Raw genomic sequence first — 26,113 nt, 5'->3', positions numbered from 1 at the left:
GCAGCCGAATTATGTGACAGTACCAGGGAGTGAGCAGGATAGTTTATTTTTTATTTATTTAATGCGATTTTATACAGCGCTAAAATTACCCGAAGGTGTCAGATCGCTTTACAAAATAACTAATTGCGTTACATAAGGACATGAGTTACATAAGAGATACAAACAGAAAAAATTGCAAATGTACAAGTTGTAATGTCACTCAAGGAAGAAATCCAAACAGAAAAAATTGCAAATGCACAAGTTGTAAAGTCACTCAAGGAAGAGATACAAACAGATAAACTCTAAAATCACATAGGAATGGTAGTGAGTGCAAAGGTCTACTACATATACTAGTGGTTAGAGTTATATATACATACAAATAGTTAATTCACTCGGGATTACATTTAAACAGCGATTAGACTTGGACAATTATATATCACATATTTACAGAGCAGGACATTTTTTTTTCCTGCTCTTTCCCTCTCGCAACGTGGCACAGAAATGTGAGTGCTCCTGCATTCTCTGTGGTGCGTGGGCAGGGCAAACACTTCAGGCCCCCCTAGCCCTTCAGGGGGGCCCCATTCGGCCCAAGCTCATGAATATCTGTATGATATGGGAGAAACATTCTGCAGGCGCCACTGGCAAAAAAAATTATTGGGCACATTTTGGACACATTTTTAAACGTTTATGAAAAAAATAGAAGCTAAATGGGATTACTTTATTCCAGACTCGTGTATTTCTGTGGTGCTCTGCACCAAGTCAGGGAATGCAGAGCGCGCGCCAGCGGACCGGCCCTTCTATTCCACAGGTGCTGCCTGTCACAGTGATTCACGGCTCAGCTGGAGGTCAACGGCTCCTCTCCTGTGCTTCGCCGGTAGACCATGGTGTACCGCACTGCACACCGCCGAGTGTGCCAACACAGCTGCCACAGCACCCTGTGCCAGGCCTGCCCACCACCCTCCGCTGTCAGCCTGATTAATGGCGCTCTCCACTTCACACATTTCTCACAGGCAGCCAACACTTGTTCAGCTCGCCTTTAATCGCCCATTTGTCATCCTGGCAAGGTTCAGTGTCTGGAATGTGTAATGAGCCCTCCCGGAGTTTGTCCTGTTACTCTGCCCTGGGGCTTTGAGGCCGCGGGCACCCACCTGACATTTCTTTCATTCCATGTGTTGGCAGCGAGAACATGGGAACAGCAGAATGTTGGAACAAAAAGGCCCAGCCAATGGGTGCTCGGCTCCAGTGGCCAATCATGGACAGGTGTGCTGGCGTAGAGTAGAATTCAGCGCGCTTGTGTTTTTTTAAGGCAGTGTGCTGCCTAATTCGCCCACACTTATCCGGGAAATTATCCTAAATGCTGCCCCAGTTGCAGACAGGACGCGCTGAGTATAAGTTGCCTGTATGGTGGAGCTGTACTTTCAACAGCTCATGTACTACCTTGGAGGATTTCCTGATTTCAGTGTATGCACTTATGGTTTAGAATGGATTAAAATGTCATAAAAACAGTAGCACAGGTCTGCACTGAGACCTAGCTGGCTCAGGACTGCACAGAGAGCCCTGACCAGCCTAGAAGCATACATGTCACGCCGTCGCCTAAGCACATCTGATTGCAAGGTAGTTACTTAACCTGCGGCCTTCTGAAAATTGGACTTTATTGTGATATTGGCAATGTTTCCCTGTGTCCCACCAACAGCCAATCAGAAACCTCCCACTGCCAATGAAAACTTAGTTATTGTCACCTACTTTTTCTGCATATCGCACCTTTTTTCAATAGATTTTTCCCTATAAATAATAGAGAAACAATGTCTCAGTTACAGTTTTCCAAATTTACCTTTGTTATCAAAGGGGACGCACCTTCTTCACTACAGAGACTTCGGGCCACATCTACAACCGTCAGGTTTGCACCTCGCAAATTGCGATTTTTAGCGACTCGCAATTTGAAAGTCGCAAAAACGGATGTATAACAGTGTTTGCGATTCCCAAATTGGTCACAAGGGACCTGCCTCATTAATATTCATGAGGCAGGTCGCAATTTTCAACCCATTGGGTATGGCCAGCACTCACAGAGATGGTGGTGTGCTGGGGTCAGCAGACTATCATGTCTGTTACTGCTTTTTAAATAAAGCAGTTTTTTGTTTTTCTAATGCATCCAGTTTTTTTTTTTTTTAAAGTGTTGCATTTCAAAAATGAAAATGAAAAGTTTGTTTTTCATATTTCTTACAGTGGGCAGTGGTCCACGAGACCACTGCCTGTCCTGAAAAACATTTGACATCCCTAATTACAAAGGGCTCACTTGGGACCCCTTTCTGTTTGCGAATTGCTTACCACCAATTTGAAAATGGTATCAATCTGCAAATGTTTTGCATCTGCATTTTCTGTTGCGAAACATTCATACATACAAGTGCGGCTTGCTATTTGGAAGGGATGCTGCATAAACAGGGATAAAAGACTGCCTAATTCTGTCTTTGAATTCTTTAAAATACACATTCTAAATTTACTGAGAAAATATGGATAAGATACTGACCTAGTAGACAACTTACTTCCCCTAATGACAAAAGTGACACTATCTGGTTTAAACATTCTACCGTTCAAATCCTGTACCTTGATGTCATAAAATCAATGGTATGGCAACCGGCACAGCAACATCGCCAATTTGACTGAGTGTTTCAACAGTTTTTTAACTAGTAAGTGGTCAACTATAGAAACCCTGGTGTATGGGCACATGCCCGGCCATAAGACAGATCTGTAGAAATTAACTGTCCTTTAGGCTAATTCTTGATCTGCTTACTCCACCAGGAAGCTGACAACCTCTCTCATAACTGCTCTCACAGGATCCAGATGCTGTTTAATACACAAACTGGACCATTCTTTCCAAGATGAATCATATGTTATCATATTTTATCTCTTCTTAGCTCCAGGTACACAAGCTTGGTTGCAGAAGAAGGAAGCTGCATTTGATAATTGTTGACGTGCAAATCTATACCAGATGATCAGGCCAAATGCTCGCCAACGGATAGGACTAGGAGCCGTGTAGTCCTGATATGGACTTTGGTGCTCTCTGACTGAACCCATCACTAATACAATAATGATTAAATAAAATATTCAATGCTGAAACATTCTTATAAGAATGACATACAAAGGTTGTCGATTGAAATTTTATATAAAGAAGTAATAGGCAAAATACATGAAACAGACCATTAGTAAGTTAGCAGCAGAGCATAGAAATATAAGTATAAAGAACCCAGTACAGTTCTATATGAAATCTTGCATTGATTCGCCTTCAAAAGTGGGGAACAAGGGGATCCAAGATACATAGAAATATGCGTCATTTTGTAGGACTTTAGACAAAGACTTTCATACAACTCTACACAAGTGCATGGTTCTCAGAATATGCACCAATCAATAACAAGAAAGAAGAAACATTTTACTACAGAATACATTTGAGGACTCTCTCATGGTAGTATTAAATTGGCTTTTAGTAGTTCTCACAGTTTATTTGAGCATGCTAGTTGATATATTGTACAATAATAGCCTGAGACAATAGGGATGGATTTGGTTAGATACAGTGAGGGAAACGGTTTCTGGGTACACTCTTTGTTTATTAGTATAAAGCTCACAACTCTATATTTAGAACAAGAATCAATAGCAATTTTCATCACGTGATGTATTGTGATATCGATGAAAGATGGAGGACAAATTAAATACAGTTTATGTTAGTATAAGCTCAGTTTATAAGGGGTTTAAAATGAGGAAATTAAAACAATTCCCACATAAGGTCAGGGATAGCTTTCAACTACCAAGATTTTCTATACCATTAGACTTGATTGACCGACAGGTTCCTTTTAAGAGATAATCAGAATCCAAAGAAAGTGCAGAAGGATTGGAAATGCAACAGACAGTTCCAGAAGTACCGAGATCAACACCTGAGACCTCCATATCAGATTATTTCCAGCACAAATGCTGAGAACATATTCTGGTAAGTTTTCTGGAATTCCAAGTTTTCTTAGAATTCATTCTGAAGTGTCACTTCAAAGACTTACAGTGCAACCTCGGATCTGCTGGCCATTCTCCCTGATACCCATTACGCTCTTCGTGCCGACCGCCCTGATGGTAAAACTGGAGGTGGAGTGGCCATGATAGTTCGCCGCTCCTTCCAATTCCAGCTCTTGCCGCACCCTGGCATTTCTGGTGTGGATTTCTTGGTGGCCCGCTCGCTTAACCTCCCGGCTCCCCTCACGGTGATTCTTCTCTACCGTCCCCCTCAAAGTATGCCGTCTTTTGTGTCCACCCTGCAGGATCTCCTGGCCACGCTGGCTGTTAACAATTCCTCGTTACTTCTGCTCGGGGATTTTAACTTTTGGCCGGGTGACCCGAGGGAGGATTCTTCCTCTAAAGATTTTTCTGCCACCCTTCGTTGCCTCAATTTTCTCCCTCTTGTTTTGGCCCCCACCCACACCCACGGTCACGTATTGGACCAGATCTGGTCTTTACGCTGTAACTCTTCGGTTACCTCGATCTCCCCCTGTATCTGGTCCGATCATTTTTTGATTTCTTTTTCTATCAGCCTAGGTCAACCCGAGAAAGCCTCCCGTCCCAAAAACATCTGGGCTCGGAGCTGGAACAAGACGGACCTAACTGATCTCTCTTCTTCTCTACTTTCATCGGCTCCCACCCTGATTTACCTCCCTGTGGAGAACCAGGTGGTTGCCATCAACAACTGGCTCTTCTCGGCTTGTGACCGGGCCGCCCCCCTCAGAAAGATCAGGTCAGCCCGCCCCCATGATGCGCATAAGTGGTTCTCCAGCGACCTCAGATCGCTGAAATTAGAACTTAGGCGCTCTGAGCGTCGCTGGCGCCGCAATTACTGTCCTGATCTTCGCCTCACCTACAAAGCTCTTCTGAACAGCTACAAATTGGCCATCTTAGCGGCTAAATCCAAGTATTTCTCGGAGCGCGTAGCTCTTTCGGCCAATAAATCGCGTGAGATCTTCTCACTGGTGCGTAGTCTTGCCACCTCCGATCGTGCTAGTTTGTCCCCCGCCCCCTCTCTATCTCTCTGTCACTCCCTTAATGATTATTTTATTAATAAAATAATCACCATCAAGTCCAACATTCCGACTGTACCTGAACCCAACCTCCCGGACCACTCTTTCTGTTGTTCTTCTGTTTTTGATCACTTTCAACCTATTTCACTTGAGCTCTTCCGTGACCTCCTTGTTAAGGTCAAGTCCGGTTCTCCGGCGGATTGTGCTCCTGCTCGGATCCTTAGATCCCTCTACACTTCCTGCCCCACTCCTCCCTTAACTCTTCTTAATTCTTGCCTGGCTTTGGGTTCTGTTCCTTCTCTCTTCAAAACTGCCATCGTGCTTCCTATCCTGAAGAAAGCTGGCCTGGACCCTTCCCTTCCATCGAACTTTAGGCCGATCTCCCTCCTCCCCTACCTCGGGAAGATTCTCGAGAGCTATGTAACTTCTTGTCTCTCGAGTTTCATCGAGGAGAATAACATCTTGGCCGCTCACCAGGCTGGTTTTCGACCTGGCCACTCCACTGAGAGTGTGGTCCTTGCGGTCCTGGATGAACTGAAGGGGAAGGCTGACAGCAATCTCCCCCAGGCCTTAGTTCTCTTGGACTTGTCCGCTGCGTTTGACACGGTCGATCATACCATTCTTCTCGACCGTGTCGGCGCAGCGGGCATCCAGGGAACCGCCCTCTCCTGGATCGCGTCCTTTCTTCAGGGCAGATCACAGGCAGTTCACCTCTCTGACTTTTCTGCCCCCTCTCTCCCGGTCACCTGTGGGGTTCCCCAAGGTTCTTCTCTGTCCCCTCTTCTATTCAACCTCTATATCCGCCCTCTTATCTCCTCCCTTCTCGAGCTGGGGGTCTCTGTGTACAATTACGCAGATGACCTCCAGCTCGTTTTTGATCTCTCCTCTCCTACTCACTCTCTTTCTAAGTTCAGTTCCACTCTACTCTTCATTTCCCAATGGATGAGCTTTAATCACTTAAAGCTCAATCCTGACAAGACTGAGCTTGTCCTCACTGGTGGCCCTTCTAACCCTTGGTCTGCTGTTCACTGGCCCCTTTCCTTTGGCCCCCCTCCCTCCCCAGTCTCTTCCGTCCGGACCTTGGGCATTAAGATCAGCAATGATCTTACTATGCATGCGCATATCAGCGCCGTCGTCTCTGCTTGTTTCCTTTCCCTCCGCCTCATTCGCAAGATTTCCCGGTTTTTTTCTGTTGATGCCCTTAAAACTATTATTTCTGCCCTTATCACCTCCCGCCTGGATTATGGTAATGGCCTGTTCGTAGGTATTCCGGCCTACGAAACTCGCCGCCTTCAGGCCATCCAGAACCAGGCAGCCCGTCTTGTTTTGCGTCTTCCTAAGTTTTCCCACATCACCCCTGCCCTTAAATCCCTCCACTGGCTCCCTGTTCACCTCAGATCTCACTTTAAACTCGCCTGCTTGGCTTTCCGGGCTCATGCCCGATCTGCTCCCCTCTTTATCAATTCTTTAGTTTCCTCTCATGCCCCTTGTCGCTCTCTTCGCTCGTCCTCCCTCTCTCTTCTTCACGTTCCCCGCTTCCGTAAATCCCGCACCGGAGGCACCCGCTTCTCGGTGCGGGCCCCCCAGATCTGGAATTCTCTTCCCCTCTCGATTCGCTCTACTCCCATTTTTTCCCATTTCCGTAAAGCTCTTAAAACTTTTCTCTTCCTTCAGGCTTTTCCTGTCTAACTTCCCCCCGGTTCTCTTCCAAATTATGGCTGTGTTCCTCAGCGCCAGGAAGCCGCTTGGCCGCAGTGCGCTCTTATAAATATTTGTTTCATTTCATTTCATTTCATTTCATTTCATTTCTCGGATGTATTCTACCTCTCCAGTGCTGTTTTCAGAAGCCTTAATTTAGTGTTAGCTAGGAAGAGGTAGATTTTACTTGTTAGGATTGTGGCACTCCTGCTGGCCCATGTAGTGTCTCCTGCACCTGCATATTGGGATTCTGTAAATCCCTTGAACTTTGTTGTAACAATTTCTTTGGCTCTGCGATGTTATATGCAAATCATGAGTGAACCTTTGTTTCCGAAAAGTATTTCAAGAGTTATTCTCATGGCGATTCTTTTGGTTTTCACAATATAAAGGAACTGTGCCACTTATGTCTTGATTGTTTTCCATAGTGCATCAGTTGGCAGAGTACATCTTGTGTATGTCTGACTTCTTGTGGAATGTTATAATTCATATAAAATCCATATGTGACGTGGTGGAGAAGCGGACGGACACTTTTCAAGTGATTCAGGAGTTTTATTCTCAACACAATTATATAGGGAGGTTTTGATCTCTCAGGGATTTCTCGTGGTGATTTGGGGGGTGACTGCCATCTTCCCTCTCTGGCGTCAGTGAGTGGGGGAACTTCGGGCGTTCTCTCTTGTCCCATTGTCGTCAGGAGTTCACCGACGTTCCCAGAGGCCAAGGCAAAAGAAAAGAAACAACAAAAGAAAAAGAAGAACATAAGGATGTGTCTCTGATGTCCTTCGGTAGTGCTCAGGGGGTGAGGAGTGAATAATAATAATAATACTGAAGCTTATAAAGCGTGACAGCTACCCCAGACAGGGGTGTCCCGGCGCTGAAGCAGCAGGTAATATGCGTCCAGAAACGAGCACCAGTATAACCACCCATATTAGTCTGCCCTAAAGAGCCACGTCTTCAAGGCCGTTACAGGCGTTCCTTCTTCCTTGCACCTGGATCATGCCACTCCTTGGCTCGCCGGCACCATGAAGAAGGTCTGGACACTTCTCTCTACTTCCTCCGGGTCTCCTCCTGTCGTTCTCCCAGCTGGAGTCGAACGCCGGCTTCTCTCCATTTCTTCCTTTTTCAAGCTGGGGAGATCACATGACCCAGTCAAATGATCGTGAGAGGAGTTCCAGAGCGTGAGCTAATTAAAGGAACAGTCCAGATCCTGATCCACAATCCCTGTCTGAAAATAGAGGAGAGGACACAGGGAGAGGTAAGGGTGAAAGGGTTGTATGGCATTACAATGCGGGCTTTAACCACGCGTGCCATTACAACGCTGTTTTTACAAAGCAAGTCGTTGCGACTTGCGCTGTAAGCGCTGGATAGCGAAATAGTTTAATTTTCTATTCCAACTCCAGCCCACGTTACAGTAGGGAAGGTGTTGGAATAGAAAATTAAACTATTCCCTATCCAACAGCGCCCTCCAGCGCAAGTCGTTGTAATGACTTGCGTTGTAATAGCAGGGTTGTAATGGTAGCGCGTGGTAATACCCGCGTTGTAAAGCCTGTTCCCCGGGCGAAAGTGTTCCATAGCGGAGAGGACACAGCGAGAGGTAAGGCCGAAAGTGTTCCATAGCAACATCCAATGTTTCAGTCGGCTGTGGTGGTACTTCGTCCGTTTAGCCTATACTTGTTGTATATTTCCTCATCTGTTTGCCCCAACAATGTGACGCGCACTCTGAAAATACTCTCCTGCATTCTCCTTCTACGCTTAGCTGCTGCATGGAGCCTCATCCTCCTCGCCATAATGTAGAGCGCTGCCATTGTTAAAGTTTCTGAGGCCTCCTGGGTCTGTTTAAATAGTTTGCTAATGATTAGCACCTGTTGGGGATTACTCATAGTTACCACCAGCCTGTAAAGTTCTTTAATTTGCGCTCGCAAAATTGCGATTTTCATCAGAATTGCAATTAGCGATTTTTCATGCATTTCTTTACGACTCTTTATTTGTGATTCGCGAATAAAAATGTGCTATTTGGATGGCAGTAAATAAGGAATCGCTAAATAGTTGCTTGCAAATTTAGCCATTCCTTATTTTTGCGAGTTTCAAGGATTTTTGCTAAATTGGGTTCATGAATTGGAAAAGGCTAATTTTCGGTTACAAACGTGCTTTTTTTGCAATTCGCAACGTTTGCGATCGCAAATGAGCTTGATGCACGTGGCCCTAAGAGAGCAAGATAAAGCAACAATAAACTGATCAACCTGGAAGATAATTGCAGTAGTTATATTTAATGTACAATAGCCATTATTTTGTAGGCAACAGCGACCTCTAGGGGATTATTTCCGCCTTTTTCCTAACCAACCTCAAATAAAAGTTGTTGTGAATGATTTTGCTCATGGACATATTCACATATTTCACTACCTTGCTAAATGTTTGCCCTGTCGTTTTGAACGCTACGCTTTACATTTCTGGAGGTTTGTTTCTAATGTACGAAGAAACACGGCCACTAGAGTTGTGTCTTTTCCTATAATGCGAATGTTTGTTTCCGATGTAATATTGGGGTAGTATCGGTTTTGGTGTTTTTGCCAACGCTGGTTACAACTGAATGGCTTCTTCCAAGCACTTTGACAGGGAAAAGTCAGGGAGAGTAGGCAGAAATAGAAAGATAGAAGGTATTGGGGGCCCAGGTCAAACAGGACGACTATAGGAGTTACGTTAAAGTCGTTTGGTAATCTTCCATCTGCCCTAGAAGCCATTTTCTCATCCAGTACCATTCATGGCATGAAGTAATCAGCAAAGCTAAAAAAAATCAATTGCTGACTTGAGGAAGATTTGAAAATCAGTATATGATTACTTCACAAAATGATATTCCTGATAATTTTACGATGAGCATCTGAACACGTCCCAGGATGAGATTGTCCCTGAAGAATTGAGGATTCATTTTGATTATTTTTTGTGTGATTTCCATTTGCCTAAACAGTATCTGAGTTTGCTATCTTTGCCTTTTGCTGACAGTTTTATTTGTACCCACTCTTACTATGACCACCCTCTTTTATCCATGACAAGTAACTGTCTGTGTATGCTAATGAAGTGCAACTTTCTAAAGAGCACATAATCCACAGAATTGTAACATGTAGACCTCAAGGGCAAAGGGAAATCATTGACTAAGCATGTTCTACCTCTGCGATGTCTGACAGTAGTCTGTGGTCAGGGCTGTCTTAACAGCATTATAGGCCCCCGGGCAAAGCAGTGCACTGGGCCCTGCCTAACTCACAGGAATAAAAATGTTTAACAGAAAACTGGTGTTAAATTCTGGTTTGCTTGGGGCCCCTATGCTCGTGGGGCCCCGGGAACTGCCAGGGGGGGGCCCGGGAACTGCCCGGTGTGCCCATGTGTTGAGATGACACTGTCTTTCGTGGATCGTGCTTCACAGTTTGTAAGGAACTGTGTTGAATCTGCGCAGGAGAATAGACTACACAAGAAATGTGAATGACACTGTTCAGAAGCATTCGAAGCAACATAGATGGCTTTTTTAAAATTCCGTATACAGGAAAAGTTGAACCAAAGCCCGGACATAGATGATACCCAGATCACAACTCCCAAAAAGATTCTTTAGCTACGCATAAGGCCAAAGTACATATTTCTTGCACCAGGGATCGTGTACCACGTTATGAAAGTTGACTTCTCATACAAATAGAAACAAGCATTGGCATAGCCAATAGGTCTCGCCTTTGGGACCTTATTTAGGTAGAGCTATTGGCTTTGCTAATGTTTTTAGCCCAGTTGTAGACCACAGAGAATCCTATTTTTCAATGTTCCATTGGTTGACAATTTGTTCTCATGCAGTTCTGAGGAACAAGAAAGCAGAAAGAGGAGCAGTAAAGTAAAGTCTGTTTAGCGTGTGAAGAAGTTTGGTATGTGCGGTAGTTTGTTGTGCAGTAGCTGTTAAAATGTTCAGAGAGCATTATTTGCTTCGTAATAAATCAGTAACAGAAAATAATAAAATGAAACATGGACGCGGGCTCCCCTGCTCCTCCTCCCCTAGTGCAGAGTACTTGCGGAGTCGTTAATTGTCTCAGTCAGTAAACAAGGAGCATTGACGATCATAAGAACATGACTATTGAAACAAGGTTGTTGTTTATTGAAATAAAAGACAGCAGGCACATACTACATGGTGTATTATGGGATGGCCATTTTACGCAGGACCTGAGGCATCGGCTGTGATTGGAGCATGACGGAGCGGCTTAAACGCATGTTAAGAAGGTTATTAATTTTACACTTTCACAACATATCGATTGTAAATTATTCAACAGCGCTTTGTAAAAAGTGAAGCTTTTGGAATAAGTTGTGCCAGTAAACCATTGCAGTGCGGCATTTCCTTTTTTTTCAGAATAGGCTAAAATCGCGGGTCAGCTGACCGTAGCCCTCTTGCATACAAGTGGCCCTCGGGTGACATAGGCAAGATTGATTTGAAAAATGCAGCGCCCAGGAGTGATTCCAGCTACAGATGTATAAATATCTCACACAACTTATCAAGGACTTCCAGATTCCTTACTGAAAAGAACACGCAAAGTCACACGACTTATCAAGGACTTCCAGATTCCTTACTGAAAAGAACACGCAAAGTCACTCAGTGAAAATCTTTTCTGACGAAACACATGACAAAACCTTCAGTAACCAATCCAAGGTTGCGACGCATGCACAGCTTTATATGTTGTGTTCCTGTGGCATAATCTGTAAAGTATACCCTAACAAACATGAAGCGCAGTGTCCAGCAGCCACCGTCCACCTCCTCGCTCCAAAAGCGGGCACGGACTGGTGGGGGAAGGAGGGAGATGAACGGGTGGGAGTGTAGACTTTATTTAATGCGATTTTATATAGCGCAAACATTACCCAAAAGTTTCAGAGCGCTTTACAAAAGAAGCTGCTAATTAAATACAAGAGCGGCCGGGAAGCGGCCAGGAAACACAAGTACGGCCGGCCACATAATTAGGGGAGGAGAAGCCGCACAGCACACGCTGGGAGAAGCCCTTTGATGTGCTGTGCGGCCGCGATGCGCGCTCTGTGCTGGGGGAGGGGGGAGGGCCATTAGGAACAGGAACAGATGGCCATGAAAGTGTATGGGCCAAATGCGCGTGCCTGTACGTGCACTCGAAGAAAACGCCACGGAAAAAAGTGGTTTGACTATCCGATGGAGCACTTGAATTCTCCCCCATCGCAATGGAAAAGGACGAGACCTAAAAATAAAGAAAAGTGAAAATAGGACAAAAAAAATAAAAAGATGAGCTATGTTAGTTGTAAAATGTAGATTTCTAGAAGCAAGCCAGAATCCCACATATCATCCTTTCACATTTCCCGTCCACATCTGTGAATGAATGTATTCAATTTCAAATTGCAATTTTCAGATGTTTTGTTTTTGTGTGAATATGTTTTTTAAATGTGCATACCTAATGTATATGTCTAACCCATTCCAAAAACAGGAGGCTCAAAGTTTTTTCATATCTTTGCAAGCATTAATTATCCTGCATGCTCATACATACTATAATACACATATAGGCGGACGAAGGAATATACTAAATAGCCATTCCAATCATCACCAAAGTAAGATCTAACTGTGCTGCTTCTTTCAAAATACTGGAAATTAATCCCACAATTTGTGGCCAAAATACAGATTCAGCCGGGCATAAAAAAATGTATATGAGCCACATTTATTTTGTGTTATGTGTGGCACCTCTACTTGAAAGCTGGATAAATCAATGATAGTGTGCAAAGTGAGCAATACACATGATGTTGCATCATAAGCTGCTGAAGATGGTATTGTGTACAGATAAATGTATTATATAGATTGTGGCCATCCAATTTTATTAATCGATACCTGATATTTGGTAAATTCAGTGACCCACTGTTTAATTTTTATGTTACTGCAATATTACATAATAGTGATATTCAGGACTATGTTCAGGTTTTTCAGATATGGCTTCTTAAGATTTTTCTTTCATTACTTTTCAAACAGTTAAACATTCCTTTTAGCTTATAGTACAACAGAACTGAAATTGGGAATTTGTAGCTAATATATGGTAAAATGATTCTATCCTTGCTTTGTCTAACAAACATTTTATATATCCAATTGTATTGGGTATGTTGATTCTAAAAAGATTTTCCAACAGTGGAAAATCTGAATGATCTGAAATCTACATTACCCAAGAGTGTGGTGTATAAATGAAATCTTGACATTTCATATATATTTTTAGATGTCCCACCAAACTGTCATGGATAGAGAGAAAAATGCTTTGGGGAGATATAATAAGAGACTGGTCAATAGTAAGGTCAGAAATCATTGTGGTTAAGATTAAACTGTTCTCTCCCAAAGAAAAATTATCTTAACCACCAAGATCAGCAACTGACGAAGAAGAGAAAGGTGTATATGCTCATAAAGATACCTAGACAGAAAAAACTGTAAGCAGAGTCAACAACACATTATACTCCTCATGAGAAATGGTGATTGTGGTTGAGGAAGTTAGAGTAAAAGAAGATGCAAATTTGGAGTCCAAACTGAACTGTTGTTAAAAGAAAGTAGAAGTGAGAACCACTGGTCTCAATATAATCCCTGGAAACTACTTGCTGTTCATAGTGGCAAATGCAGATTTCAGTGCCACCAAGTGACTTTGTGCCTTTGAGTCCAATTTCATCTTTGGATTGTGGTTCTGAAAATTCTGGACTTGAGAATAAAACTTCATTGTAACATGACGAATTTAGTATCAAAAGACCGAAAATGACGAGTACACTATGTACAAGCATTTTCGTCATATTCCAGTGACGATTTCACCTCGAAATCGTCATTTTCGTTCTGAACCCATGGCTTCCATTTTGTATACGGCAGCCATTTTGTGAGTTGCCCTTTACATAGGCTTATAATACAGCTAAATTCGATTCCAAAGGACACGTACACCTTAATTGACTTTCCTGTGACCTGGGCAAGTTGGAACCATTGCCCCAGGCCGAACCTGTTTGGTCAGTTCCTCTCCCAGTGGCCGAATGAGATAGCATCAAGGCACAACAGGCCATAAACCCATTTCATCGCACACACCCTGCCGAATCTTGCTCACACCTGTCCCTGCTCTTTTCTCTCACTTGCTTTATGATGGGGAGGTGCCCATTTTTATTGGGGGTCCACCGATATCTGATGAAATGTTGGGCCTTGCCGGGTGATTTGTTGTGGGCTGGACGAACTGAAATATAGACATGTCATCATGACTCTGCTTTTCCTTTGTAACAAAGAATGTGAATAAGTGTACTGTAAATTCGAAGAATGTTTGCCTAAAGCACAATATTTTGTATAAAAAGAGAAGCCTGACTTTGTAAGTTTGAGCAGTCTCCTGAGAATATACATCCTGTGTGTTGTACTTCTAGGACGCTTGTTTCTTGGTTGCAGCCAATAAAATCGATCCTTGACTTCACCTAGAAGACTCTGAGTTTCTGTGGTCTGAATCAGGAAAGTACCCGAGGTCTTTGGGTGTACCCTGGCACCGCTGGGTTACCGCTTTTGGTACCGGTTCTGAAAAACCCAGTACCTCAGTTGGCGCCCAACGTTTGGGGCGATACCAGCGGTACCAGTCCAGCCAGAGGTTCGTGAGGAGCTTCGTGTGAAAATTCTGGAGGAAGGCCATCCACTTCATCGACCCCTGCATGTCGACGTGGTCCGAAAGTCTTTGCTGTGAGGTTCCCCGTTTCCCGACGGCTACAAAGGACTGCTGCCCTGGCTATCGCCCTGATTTGGACCCTTGAAGTTTGGTAGAGCGAAACGATAAGACGAGTCTTCTGGTGACGTCATCGATATCTCAGTTAAGTATAAGTGGAGCGTCTCCCAGTCCTTAGTTGGTTCTTAGTTTGGGTATTCCCTTTTGGGATCATTTTTGGAACTTGCAAGTGCCAAAGCCGAAGGACTCGTGTATTCACGAGAAATATCGTAATCGATAATCCTTTGAAGTTTGGAGCTAGACTAGAGAGCGAAGATGCCTGGTCTTAGACTTGGAAATTTGTTTTGTCTTGGTTGTAATAATAGGGACTCCCGATTGGAGGACTCGTGTCCGGTTCCTCCGGTTGGAACTCCAACTTATGAATTATATGTAAAACATGGCGTGGGCCCCATCACATATAATGAAGTGTGGATCAAATACACCAGAAAAGATGGTGTTTTAAAATGGCCCCAATATGGTAGCTTTGATACAGAAATCTTAGATAACCTCGAAGTTAAACTTTTTAAGAAGAAAGCCCGGCCGGCGATGTTTGACTCTTTCCGCCTATGGCGTAAGGAAGCCAAACAGAAGGAAATTAAATTAGCGAAGAAAAATAAGAGAGAAGGGGGAATCTCGATAATGCAAGCTGCTATGCAGTTTAAAGACAATGAAGAAGAACAGATGAGTGAGCAGTTGCACAGGCAACGTAAAATGGTAATAGATAAATGCTATCCAGTTTTGCCACCTCCTCAGCAAGATGCAGCAAAAGGGCTTGAAAAAGATCCCTTAATGTCGCATTTATTAAGTTCGCCACCCCCTTATGCGCAAAATGCCACGGCACCTCCGCAACCTTTAGTTGTGCAACCTGTGCCTCCTGTTCCTCCGGAGCACCCACCAGCTGTTCTTCAGCTGGCTCCTGCTCCTTTGGTGCAGCCTCCTCAAGGCCCACCGATCACATCTGTTTCACCTGTGCTTTCTACGACTTTGCCTAGTGCACCTTCTATTTCTCCTAATGATCCCTCTGCTATTGCTTCTGCCCCTGCCTTATCTCACCCTGTTTTTCCACCCGTTCTTCCTTCAGTTTCTCCTTCCGTTTGGCAGAGAATGGCCAACACTGTTACTAATCTTTTCTCACCTCTTTTCGGGTCGCCTACTACGACCCCTAACATGGAACGAAGACAGTTGCGAAGTCAACTGCCTGACTATCAAGAGAGAGATTTACTGAATCGTTTAGCCCATAAATGGGTTATGGACACTGTAAGGTATGATCTAGAGTCTGTCATGGAAGTCTTCCGTCAATGGGAAGCACCGAAGCAGAGATATGTTTTTGAACAAATGTGTGTTTTCCTCTGTGAGGATTTGGAAGACAATGATCTGGAATACAACCCGCCCAAGTTGTGTCGTGTGCGGTTCGAGTTCGCAGAGGGCAGGATCGTAGGTTCAGATGTCGAGAGAGCAGTTGAGACATTGTTGTCATTTCGGAGTAAGGGGGGCACTTCTCAGTCGTTATTTGAGCATGGCACATCCGGTAGGAAAAAGGCGCGACAGTACCCCATGAGAGAGGTTCCCCCACAGTGGAGGGAAGGGGACCTAACCCACCTATTCAGCCTCATTTCCAGCGGGTGTGGGTACATGTCCCATGGAGGCGAGCTGAAGTTTTAGCCCTTAAACAGACATTACCTGATCCCCGTAAAAATCCCGCAGGGTATTACAAAGAGTTGTCACAGACTGCAGGGTCATGTATCATGAATTTAGCCGATATCGATATGTTATTTGGGAATGTTGTTCCACAGCCTTTATGGGGTAAGATTCGTCATACAGATCATGATCAGGAGTTAGGTGACTCATGGGCTAATATTGCTGCTGCAGATGCCCGACAAGTTGGTGGTGCTAAGCCTGAGCCTTTAGTAGCCGAACTTCCTGGTAAAATAATTGGTTACATGAAAACGATAATGCCTGCAATACGTGTAAATTGGGATAAGTTGTCTGCATGTAAGCAGAAGAAAGATGAAACAGTGTCAGATTTCTTCACCAGGTTTGAAGAAACATTTGTCGACCACAGTGGTCAAGATATGAGCACAGAAGGTGGTCAGCGTTTGTTCGTCGATAAATTCGTGCACAATCTGCTTCCCGAGTTGTGTAAAAAGTTAAAAGATTCAGAGAGTTCATGGGCAGTTTCCTCCTCAGCACAGATATTGGCTACTGCACAGTATTATGAAAATCGAGACAAAGACGAGAAAGATAGAGCAGAAAAGAAAACTAAGGAACTGAAAACGAAGGTTTTGTTACAGCAAGCATAATTCGAAGCACCCCTTATTCTGACAACAGGTTGTGGTGAAAACTTGCTAGGATTAGATTTGCTAAAAAGATTGTATGCGACTTTGTACTGTTCTCCTTCTGGAGTACAGCTTACACTGGGGAGTACAACTTACACTGGGTAAGAAAGTGGTTTCTCCAATGTATTTGTCGAGAGACAAACTTCCAACAGAATTGTCATCCCTCCCTAATATTCTTTGGGCTTCTGGTCCTAATGATGTAGGTCTTTTGGAAATACCACCATATGTTGTAACATTGAAAGCCAATGTTAGAATGCCACGAATTCCCCAATACAAAATCTCTAGTGAAGGTGAAAAAGCTTTGCTAGCGATCGTTTACGATCTAATTGGGAAAGATGTGATTGAAGAGACAAGAGGCAACGTTTGCAATAGTCCTGTTCTGCCTTTTTTTTAGCGAACTGACCCTTCCCAGCCACCTGTTTACAGATTCGTGATTGATCTTAGAGAGGTCAATCAAATAGTTGTACCACAATTTCCAGTTGTCCCCGACATTACTGCCCTATTGACTATGATTCCAGCTTCTGCCACCTGGTTTTCGGTGATTGACTTGAAGAATGCTTTCTTCAGCATCCCGATTGCTGAGGAGAGCAGGGATATTTTTGGTTTCAGTTTAGGAGGTCGCAGCTTCCGCTTTAAACGAGCTCCACAGGGCTACTGTGAAAGTCCATCAATATATAGTCAAGCTTTAAAAACACAGCTTGATACAATTGTTTTACCTTAAGGTGCTACCCTTATTCAGTATGTGGATGATTTGCTTATTGCTGCAGATACTGAGGAAATCTGTAAAGAAGTCACATTGTCATTGTTGCGTCATTTGTGTGATTTGCACCACAAAGTGTCTCACTCAAAATTGCAATATTGTCGACAAGAAGTGACCTACTTAGGTCATCTCTTATCGAAGGAGGGAAGGAAACCCTCCCCAGAAAGAATTCAGGCAATAGCGAAATTGAGTGTGCCAAGAACACAGAGAGAAGTGCGTGCTTTCTTGGGTATTACATCATATTGCAGGAAATGGAAACCAAATTTTTCGTTATTAGACAAACCTTTGGTGGCATTAACGTGTAAAGATACATCTAATCCCATTCCTTGGTCTGAAGAGTGTCAGAAAAGTTTTTCTGAATTGCGCACAGCATTATGTTCAGCTCCTGTGTTGGGTACCCCCAACTACAGTAAGCCCTTTACATTGTATGTCCATGAGAAGGAAGGTTGTGCATTGTCAGTGTTGACTCAGTTGTTTGGGGACAAACAGCGTCCATGTGCATATTTTTCGTCAACTTTGGATCCGGTAGCTAGAGCATTGCCAAGTTGTTTAAGAGCAACAGCGGCAGCAGCTGTTTCTATTTGTCAGTCTGATGGTCTAGTGATGAATAATATGTCAGTCGTGATGGTCCCACATGCAGTAGACACGTTGTTAAATAGAACCAAGACACAGCACTTAACTAGTGCTCGATTGTCAGGTTACGAATTAACTTTGTTAGCTAGTCACGTGCACATAAAAAGGTGCAACACTTTAAACCTAGCTATGTTGTTTCCAATTGTAGAGGAATTAGATGCTTCAGAACAGCATGATTGTTCTCTTAGAACAGAAGAAGAAACGAAAGGGAGAATAGATCTTAGGGACACTCCTCTTGCTGAATGTGATGGTACATTATGGGTGGATGGTTCATGCTTCAAGCTTCCAAATGGTGACACGACTGCAGCATATGCTGTCACGACTTTGCATACAATTGTTAAAGCTGCACGTATTCCACATAATTCAGCTCAAGCAGCAGAATTGATTACACTTACCAGAGCATGTGTGTTGTCTAAAGGAATGAAAGTGACTATCTATACCGATAGCCAGTATGCATTTGGTGTCGCTCACAGTTTTGGACGATTGTGGAAAGAACGTGGGTTCCTGACTTCGCATGGAGCTAAGATTCAGCATGGTCAGTTGGTGAATGAGCTTCTTGAATCACTGACCATGCCTCTGCAAGTGGCGATTGTGAAATGCAGCGCCCACAAAAAGGTGACTGATGATGTTGGTCATGGAAATGCATTTGCTGACGAAATCGCGAAAGAAACTGCAAGGAATGTAATGAGCTGAATGTATGTTGCAGGCCCTGCAAGATGGGTTGGTGATGTTGGAATGTGTGAGGACACGATAGAGAGTGTGAAGTCTATTCAAGCTGAGACTACAGAGAAAGAGTTGAACATGTGGAGAAAAAGTACGGGTAGAATGGATGCAAATGGTTGTTGGATTGAATTGTTAGAGCATCAGAGATGGTTGTTACCCGATGCATATGTGCTTGCAGTGGTTACAATGGCTCATGGAATGGCTCATATCAGCGTGAAAGGGATTTGCAAGTTGTTGGCTCCAGTATGGCAAAATTCAGAAATTCCCAAGTGTGCAGAGAATGTCGTCAAGAATTGCATGGTGTGTCTGAAACACAATCCTGGTAGGGGAACCCCAACTCCAGCTGGTCATTTTGCACCTCCTACGTATCCGTTCGAGGTTTTGCAGCTAGATTTCATCCACATGGAGAGGTGCAATAACTTAAAATACGGACTCGTTGTTGCTTGTGCCTTCTCAAGATGGGTAGAAGCATACCCCCTAAAAGACAATACTGCCTTATCCACAGCTAAAGCCCTTGTGAAAGAGTTCTTCCCCAGGTTCGGAATGCCTAGAATGGTCTGGAGTGATAATTGGAGTGAATTTGTGGGTCGAGTGATGAAGAGAGTATGTGAAGGGTTAGGCATTCAGCAAAGGTTCCACGCTGCAAATCACCCCCAATCAGCTGGATTAGTAGAATGTTATAATGGCACGCTTAAGTTAAAACTGGCCAAAATTCAAGCGAGCACAGGTCTTAAATGGCCTGATGCTCTACCCTTAGCACTCCTATCCACCAGAATGACTGTGCATTCACGAGTGAAACTTAGTCCCTATGAGATTGTTTTCGGCCGCCCGGCCAACATATGGGGAGTGCCAAGGCCCACTAAGTTCAGCGAACTCGAACACCCTGTTTTGCTTGACTATCTGTACGAATTGACGGCTAAATTGCGTGTTTTGCATCAACAGGTTCACGACACCCTGCCTCCGGTCTCTGAAACTCCAGGTCACGCAATCGACCCTGGATCCTGGGTCCTTGTCAAGAATTTCCAGCGAACCAAGAACGACCAGCCCAGGTGGACCGGACCGCACCTCGTCCTTCTTTCCACGAGATCAGCTGTTCGAGTGGAAGGGAAGAAGCACTGGATCCACGGGGTCCATTGTAAAAGGGTACCCCTACCTCTGCCGTATGACCAGTGGGTCCAGAAGGGTGTCGCCGACTCAGAAACTGAAACTGTACCACGCTTTCTGCCCTTCAGTGATGCACGAGTAAAAGGAACACTTACTGAACAAGAGAGCGATAAACTTTTGCAACCAGCTGTATCACCGTCAATTCCATTGAACACTACAGAGCCTGAACTCCTGTTTCAGGATCAGACAGTACCCGGAAAAAAGCGCTATAATTTGAGGCCAAGACCTATGGACAAATACCTCCAAGTATTATTTTTTTGAAAGTGCAGCTCTCCCATCTAAGAAACTTGCTTATTTTTGTTTTTCAAACCGCCATCCGGGTCCTGCTGCTAGGGCCGCGATTGCCCAAAGTCTTTGGGGTGCAGCTGACGACGTTAGGTCGGCAGTTCTGGTTGGTCTAAGGTAGTTGCCCTGGACTGACAGAAGCATTCCTTAGCAGAATCAACCTCCCATCGCGGGCAGCACTTTAGAGAGGATGGAGTTTTCCGAGATGGAGAGACCTGCCAAAAGAGTGAACTTTAAAACCAGGATCTGTAAAATAATGACAAAGAAAAGCTTTTTGATATTGTGCATTTTTATGCTATTCAGTGTGATGATATTTCTAATAAGTTATGTTTTGTTCTCTTTTTGAGTAACATTTGCACCCACTACATCGCCCATACCTCCTCCTCCTACTGTTTCCCCACACTCTTTTCAACCCCTTCCTGAACACGAATCAGCTAGGAGCCTAGAGTTTATTAATAACTCCTCTGTTCAGCTCTTGCACCAACACCAACTTGTAATGAACACGACTAACTGTTGGGTGTGTGGTCTTATGCCTCACACAACGGATAAAGGTATTCCTTATCTGGTCCTGCCATTCAGTCACAATGGTTCTGTGTGGGCATAGAGAACAATGTTCATATACGCACATGAAGTCTACCCCCTACATTCTGTAACAGACAATCCTAAGAATAGTGCTCTAGTTAAGGGTATAGTAGACATGATTAAGGAAGGTATTTCTTATGAGACTATCCCGAGAGATGAGACACTAGTATACATAGGATGGAACGTAACCGGATATGGAGCTACTCTGAGTGAGAAACAGCAAGCTAAGAGATCTTCCCCGATTTGGATTGTACCCCATCAGGGTCATCTGTGTCTGCAGGGTAATGGCACGAATCCCAGAGCTCAGTTAGGGAAGAGTATCTGCACTAAAACGTATGTTTTTGCAGCCCAGACTTCCCCTTCGTTTTTAGCAGCTAAGGGTACCTATTTCATCTGCCATGATAGAGCCTATACATGGTTGCCCCCTGACTTTTCGGGCTCATGTTTTGTTTCGTTCCTGTTGCCTCCCACCTACACAGCAGCGGCAGATTACCACAAGACAAGGATAGCTAGAGGTGCCTTGAGTCAAGAAGACACTGCAGGACAAGAATTTGGGGACTTCGTAAAGGGTTTTCTGCCGTTCTGGGGACCGATGGCTAACAGCAGGAACATAAGGCAATTGACAAGGGTGGTTGAATCCACCGTGATTGAAACTGCTGGTGCCCTTAGTAACTTGACTGCTGAGCTCCAGTCGGATCGACTTATGACCCTTCAGAACAGGGTCGCATTAGATGTCATACTTGCAGACCGAGGTGGGGTATGTAGATTGATCCAATCGAGTTGCTGTGTTTTCATTCCAGATAACGCTCCAACAGTGTACCAGGCCATCTCTAAACTGCATAAGATTTCCGAATCTGTTCATGTGGATAAAGGAGATTGGTCTTTAATGGGATGGTTCTGGGAACTGATATCCGCCTGGGGATGGAAAATTCTGATGGTCATTAGGATGGTCCTAGCCATTCTTTTCCTGTTCTGTCTGTGCGTGCAGTGTGCTCCTGCAATATGTGGCCTCTGTGCTGCATCATGTGTAAGGAAACCTGTATCAAGAGACGAGCTAAGTACTAGAATGATGTTACAGCAACATCTCAATGACTTTAGGAATATAGACCTGGACTCAGATTAGCATGAGATTAAGTTAAATTGCCTATGTAAGGGCAAAAGGAGGGTTTGTGGTTCTGAAAATTCTGGACTTGAGAATAAAACTTCGTCGTAACATGACAAATTTAGTATCAAAAGACCGAAAATGACGAGTACACTATGTACAAGCATTTTCATCATATTCCAGTGACGATTTCACCTCGAAATCGTCATTTTCGTTCTGAACCCTTGGCTTCCATTTTGTATACGGCAGCCATTTTGTGAGTTGCCCTTTACATAGGCTTATAATACAGCTAAATTCGATTCCAAAGGACACGTACACCTTAATTGACTTTCCTGTGACCTGGGCAAGTTGGAACCATTGCCCCAGGCCGAACCTGTTTGGTCAGTTCCTCTCCCAGTGGCCGAATGAGATAGCATCAAGGCACAACAGGCCATAAACCCATTTCATCGCACACACCCTGCCGAATCTTGCTCACACCTGTCCCTGCTCTTTTCTCTCACTTGCTTTATGATGGGGAGGTGCCCATTTTTATTGGGGGTCCACCGATATCTGATGAAATGTTGGGCCTTGACGGGTGATTTGTTGTGGGCTGGACGAACTGAAATATAGACATGTCATCATGACTCTGCTTTTCCTTTGTAACAAAGAATGTGAATAAGTGTACTGTAAATTCGAAGAATGTTTGCCTAAAGCACAATATTTTGTATAAAAAGAGAAGCCTGACTTTGTAAGTTTGAGCAGTCTCCTGGGAATATACATCCCGTGTGTTGTACTTCTAGGACGCTTGTTTCTTGGTTGCAGCCAATAAAATCGATCCTTGACTTCACCTAGAAGACTCTGAGTTTCTGTGGTCTGAATCAGGAAAGTACCCGAGGTCTTTGGGTGTACCCTGGCACCGCTGGGTTACCGGTTTGGTACCGGTTCTGAAAAACCCAGTACCTCAGGATTTCATGGGAGCATTTGTACTGGTACATTTCTCTGTGATTCTGCGTCCCTGTGGGAGTTATTGGACACATGCAGTTTTGTAAACAGACTTATTTTGGAACCTGCTGGTCTAAGCACACTTGTTTATGGATTACATTCCCTGGTACTCGGGGAATTAATTTACTGACTGAGAATGTCAGTGTGCGATGATTTTGCAAAAGACTTCTAGTGAAAATTTACAACAAACCCATTTGATGTATATTGATTAATCTTATCTGAGAACTTTTGAATTGAGATTAGGGGTTGGGATCTGATGGTGCGAGGTTACCAGCTTGGGTTATTCCTAATACACCATACTCACCTGGGCCCATAAAACATTCATACAATAAGCTGGTAACTTCACCGGTTGTATGATGGAACAACTACCACTTGAACAACTACAGTCTAAACAACTACTTCTTAACCACTACTTAGTCCAAACCACTAAAGGTTTAACAACAACAATCTTTTACAACTACTATGCCTTTACCTCGCTTGCCTTTACCCCATTAATGTATCTATTTTACTGGTAAGTATAAACCCATATGTATATATGTATATATATACACATGTATGTATGGGTAATGGGTTTGTTTGTACCTGTAAAACACTTGAATTACGTGGTAAAGGCATGCATGCTAAAGACATATGCTTTGTAAAGTGAATATTGGTAAGTATTAACACTATTTATACAAACACTCACACACCTATAATCACTATTATGTTATAAAATCCCTTTCCACCCAAAAAACCTACACCAGCCCCACACCTTTAAAATTCCCTTTCCACCCAAAAACCTATACCCACCCTAAACCTTACAAATTCCTTTTCTACCAAAAATCCCACACCCACCATAAACCCTAAAAGTACCCTTGCCACCCAAAATCCATACCCACCCTAAAATTACCCTTTTCACCCAAAAGCCCATACCCACCCTTAACCCTAAAAATATAGTTATCACCCAAAAACCCTTACCCACCCAAAAATTACCCTTACCACCCAAAAACCCATACCCACCCAAAACTCTGAAATTACCCTTGCCACCCAAAAACCCACATCCACCCGAATCCCTAAAAAATCCCTTTCCACCCAAAAAGCCACCCCAACCCTAAACCCTAAAAATACCCTTGCAATCGCAAAAACTCATACCCACCCTAAATCCTAAAATTAACCTTGCCACCCAAAAAACATGTCCACCCTAAACCCTAAAATTACCCTTGCAATCCAAAAAACCCACACCCACCCTAAATCCTAAAATTACTGTTCCCACCCAAAAACCATGCCCACCTTAAACCCTAAAAATATCTGTGCCCACCCAAACCGTAAAAAGTACCTTTGCCACCCAAAAACCCATACTCACCCTAAACCCTTAAAAATACACTTGCAACCCTATATATACATATATATATATACACATATATATATATATATATTACCCACAATACTTACCTTTAATACTTACCAAAATACCTACATTTTAAAGTATTTTTTTTTACGACGAGTATGCCTTTCCCTTAATGCATTTACTCTACAAAACCATATAAACAAGCATTGGAAATGCAATAGGTCTCGCAGCATTAGAGTTACTGCTTTTAGAATTGTTTATGGGGTTTTTTTGTAAATCTTTAGCATTTTTGTTTCCTGTAGCCAATGCTAAAGAATTTCAAAAAAAAAAAGCCATAAACATTTCTAAAAGCTCTGAAATGCAGTCTGAAATGCTGGATATATATTCAGTACAGATACACTATATTGTTAATGAAGACATAGGATATAATATGTTGTACTGTATACACACAATTAGATGGGAACGTGCTGTGTGTGTCAGCGATTGAAAGAGACTGCACTCAGAGTTGCTGTGCGCATCAGCGAAAAGATTGCAGAGTAGACACGCAATACTTGTACTAAAGTGTTGTGCGATTGTACTGTAGGCACGCAATTTAAAATCCAGCTAAACGCGTCAGCAGAGTTGCTGTGCGCATCAGCGAGTGAACTGTAAACTAGACACGCAGTTTTAAAATCAAGATGTGCGTATCAGCGAAAAGATTGCAGGGTAGACGACCAAATACTTGTACAAAAGTGCTCTGCGTGTCAGCGAAAGAACGTAAAAGTCTGCACTGGGCACTGCTGTGCGAGTCTGCAAGAAAGCATGGAGCTGCTGTGCGCATCAGTGAGTAAACTGTAAAGTAGGCACGCAATTTAAAATCCAACTGTGCGCGTCAGCGCCGCGGAGTTGCTGTGTGCATCAGCGAGTGAACTGTAACTTATACACACAATTTTAAAATCAAGCTGTGCGTATCAGCGAAAGGATTGCAGGGTAGACATGCAAATACTTGCACAAATGTGCTGTGCGTGCCAGCGAATGAGCATTAAAGTGCACACAGCGTCGCTGTGCGCGTGAGCGATAGAGCATGGAGCTGCTGTGTACATAAAATGGACACAAAGCTGGTGTGCACGTTAGTATTGGCACAAAGCTGTTGTACACGCTGTTGTCCGTCTGTAAAGGCTGCTGGGTGTGTCAGCCAAGGAGAATGAAGCTGGTTTGCGCGTCAAGGTTTCTAGGTGCGCAATCAAAGAGCAACGTCGGGTCAATGCGTTGCACGTTGCGTTCCAATGACGAATTTCTGGAATGCCACAGTTATATGGAGAAGTCCTAAAGTTCACAGAGGAAAGCACAGTGCCAGCACGAGGACGGGCAGTCACGAGCAGGTAGTTAAAGAAATAACATGGAACCACCCGGACAGCGGTAAAGTTAACAAGTGAAAGCGGGATGTAAGTAGGGGGGAGGAGAAGTCTGGGCAGGCAGGATGACTCAGGGGAGGGGGCGGAGCGGGGCAGAGCGGCATGTGGGTGTGAAGAAGCCGGGCCTTTGAAGTGAAGCTAAGCTTCACTTCAAAGGTGTCGGAGGAATGCGGGCGGCTGTGCACGCGCTTTTAAGCTCAATGCACATGCGCATTGAGCTTAAAAGTCACGGGCACTGCAAGGAATCGCCACGATTCCTTGCAAGTTGGATAAAGAGTGGATAAGCCCCCATAGTCTCGCAAGCTCGATGCGCATGCGCATCGACAGGCGAGACCTAAAAACAGCTATCGATCATTTTAGCGCAATAGTAAATCATCTTTCATTTACAATCC

Source organism: Lissotriton helveticus, chromosome 11 (assembly GCF_964261635.1).
Source record: "Lissotriton helveticus chromosome 11, aLisHel1.1, whole genome shotgun sequence".
Classification (NCBI taxonomy): domain Eukaryota; kingdom Metazoa; phylum Chordata; class Amphibia; order Caudata; family Salamandridae; genus Lissotriton; species Lissotriton helveticus.
The sequence above is the reverse complement of the archived record's forward strand: the minus strand, read 5'-3'. Positions refer to the sequence as shown.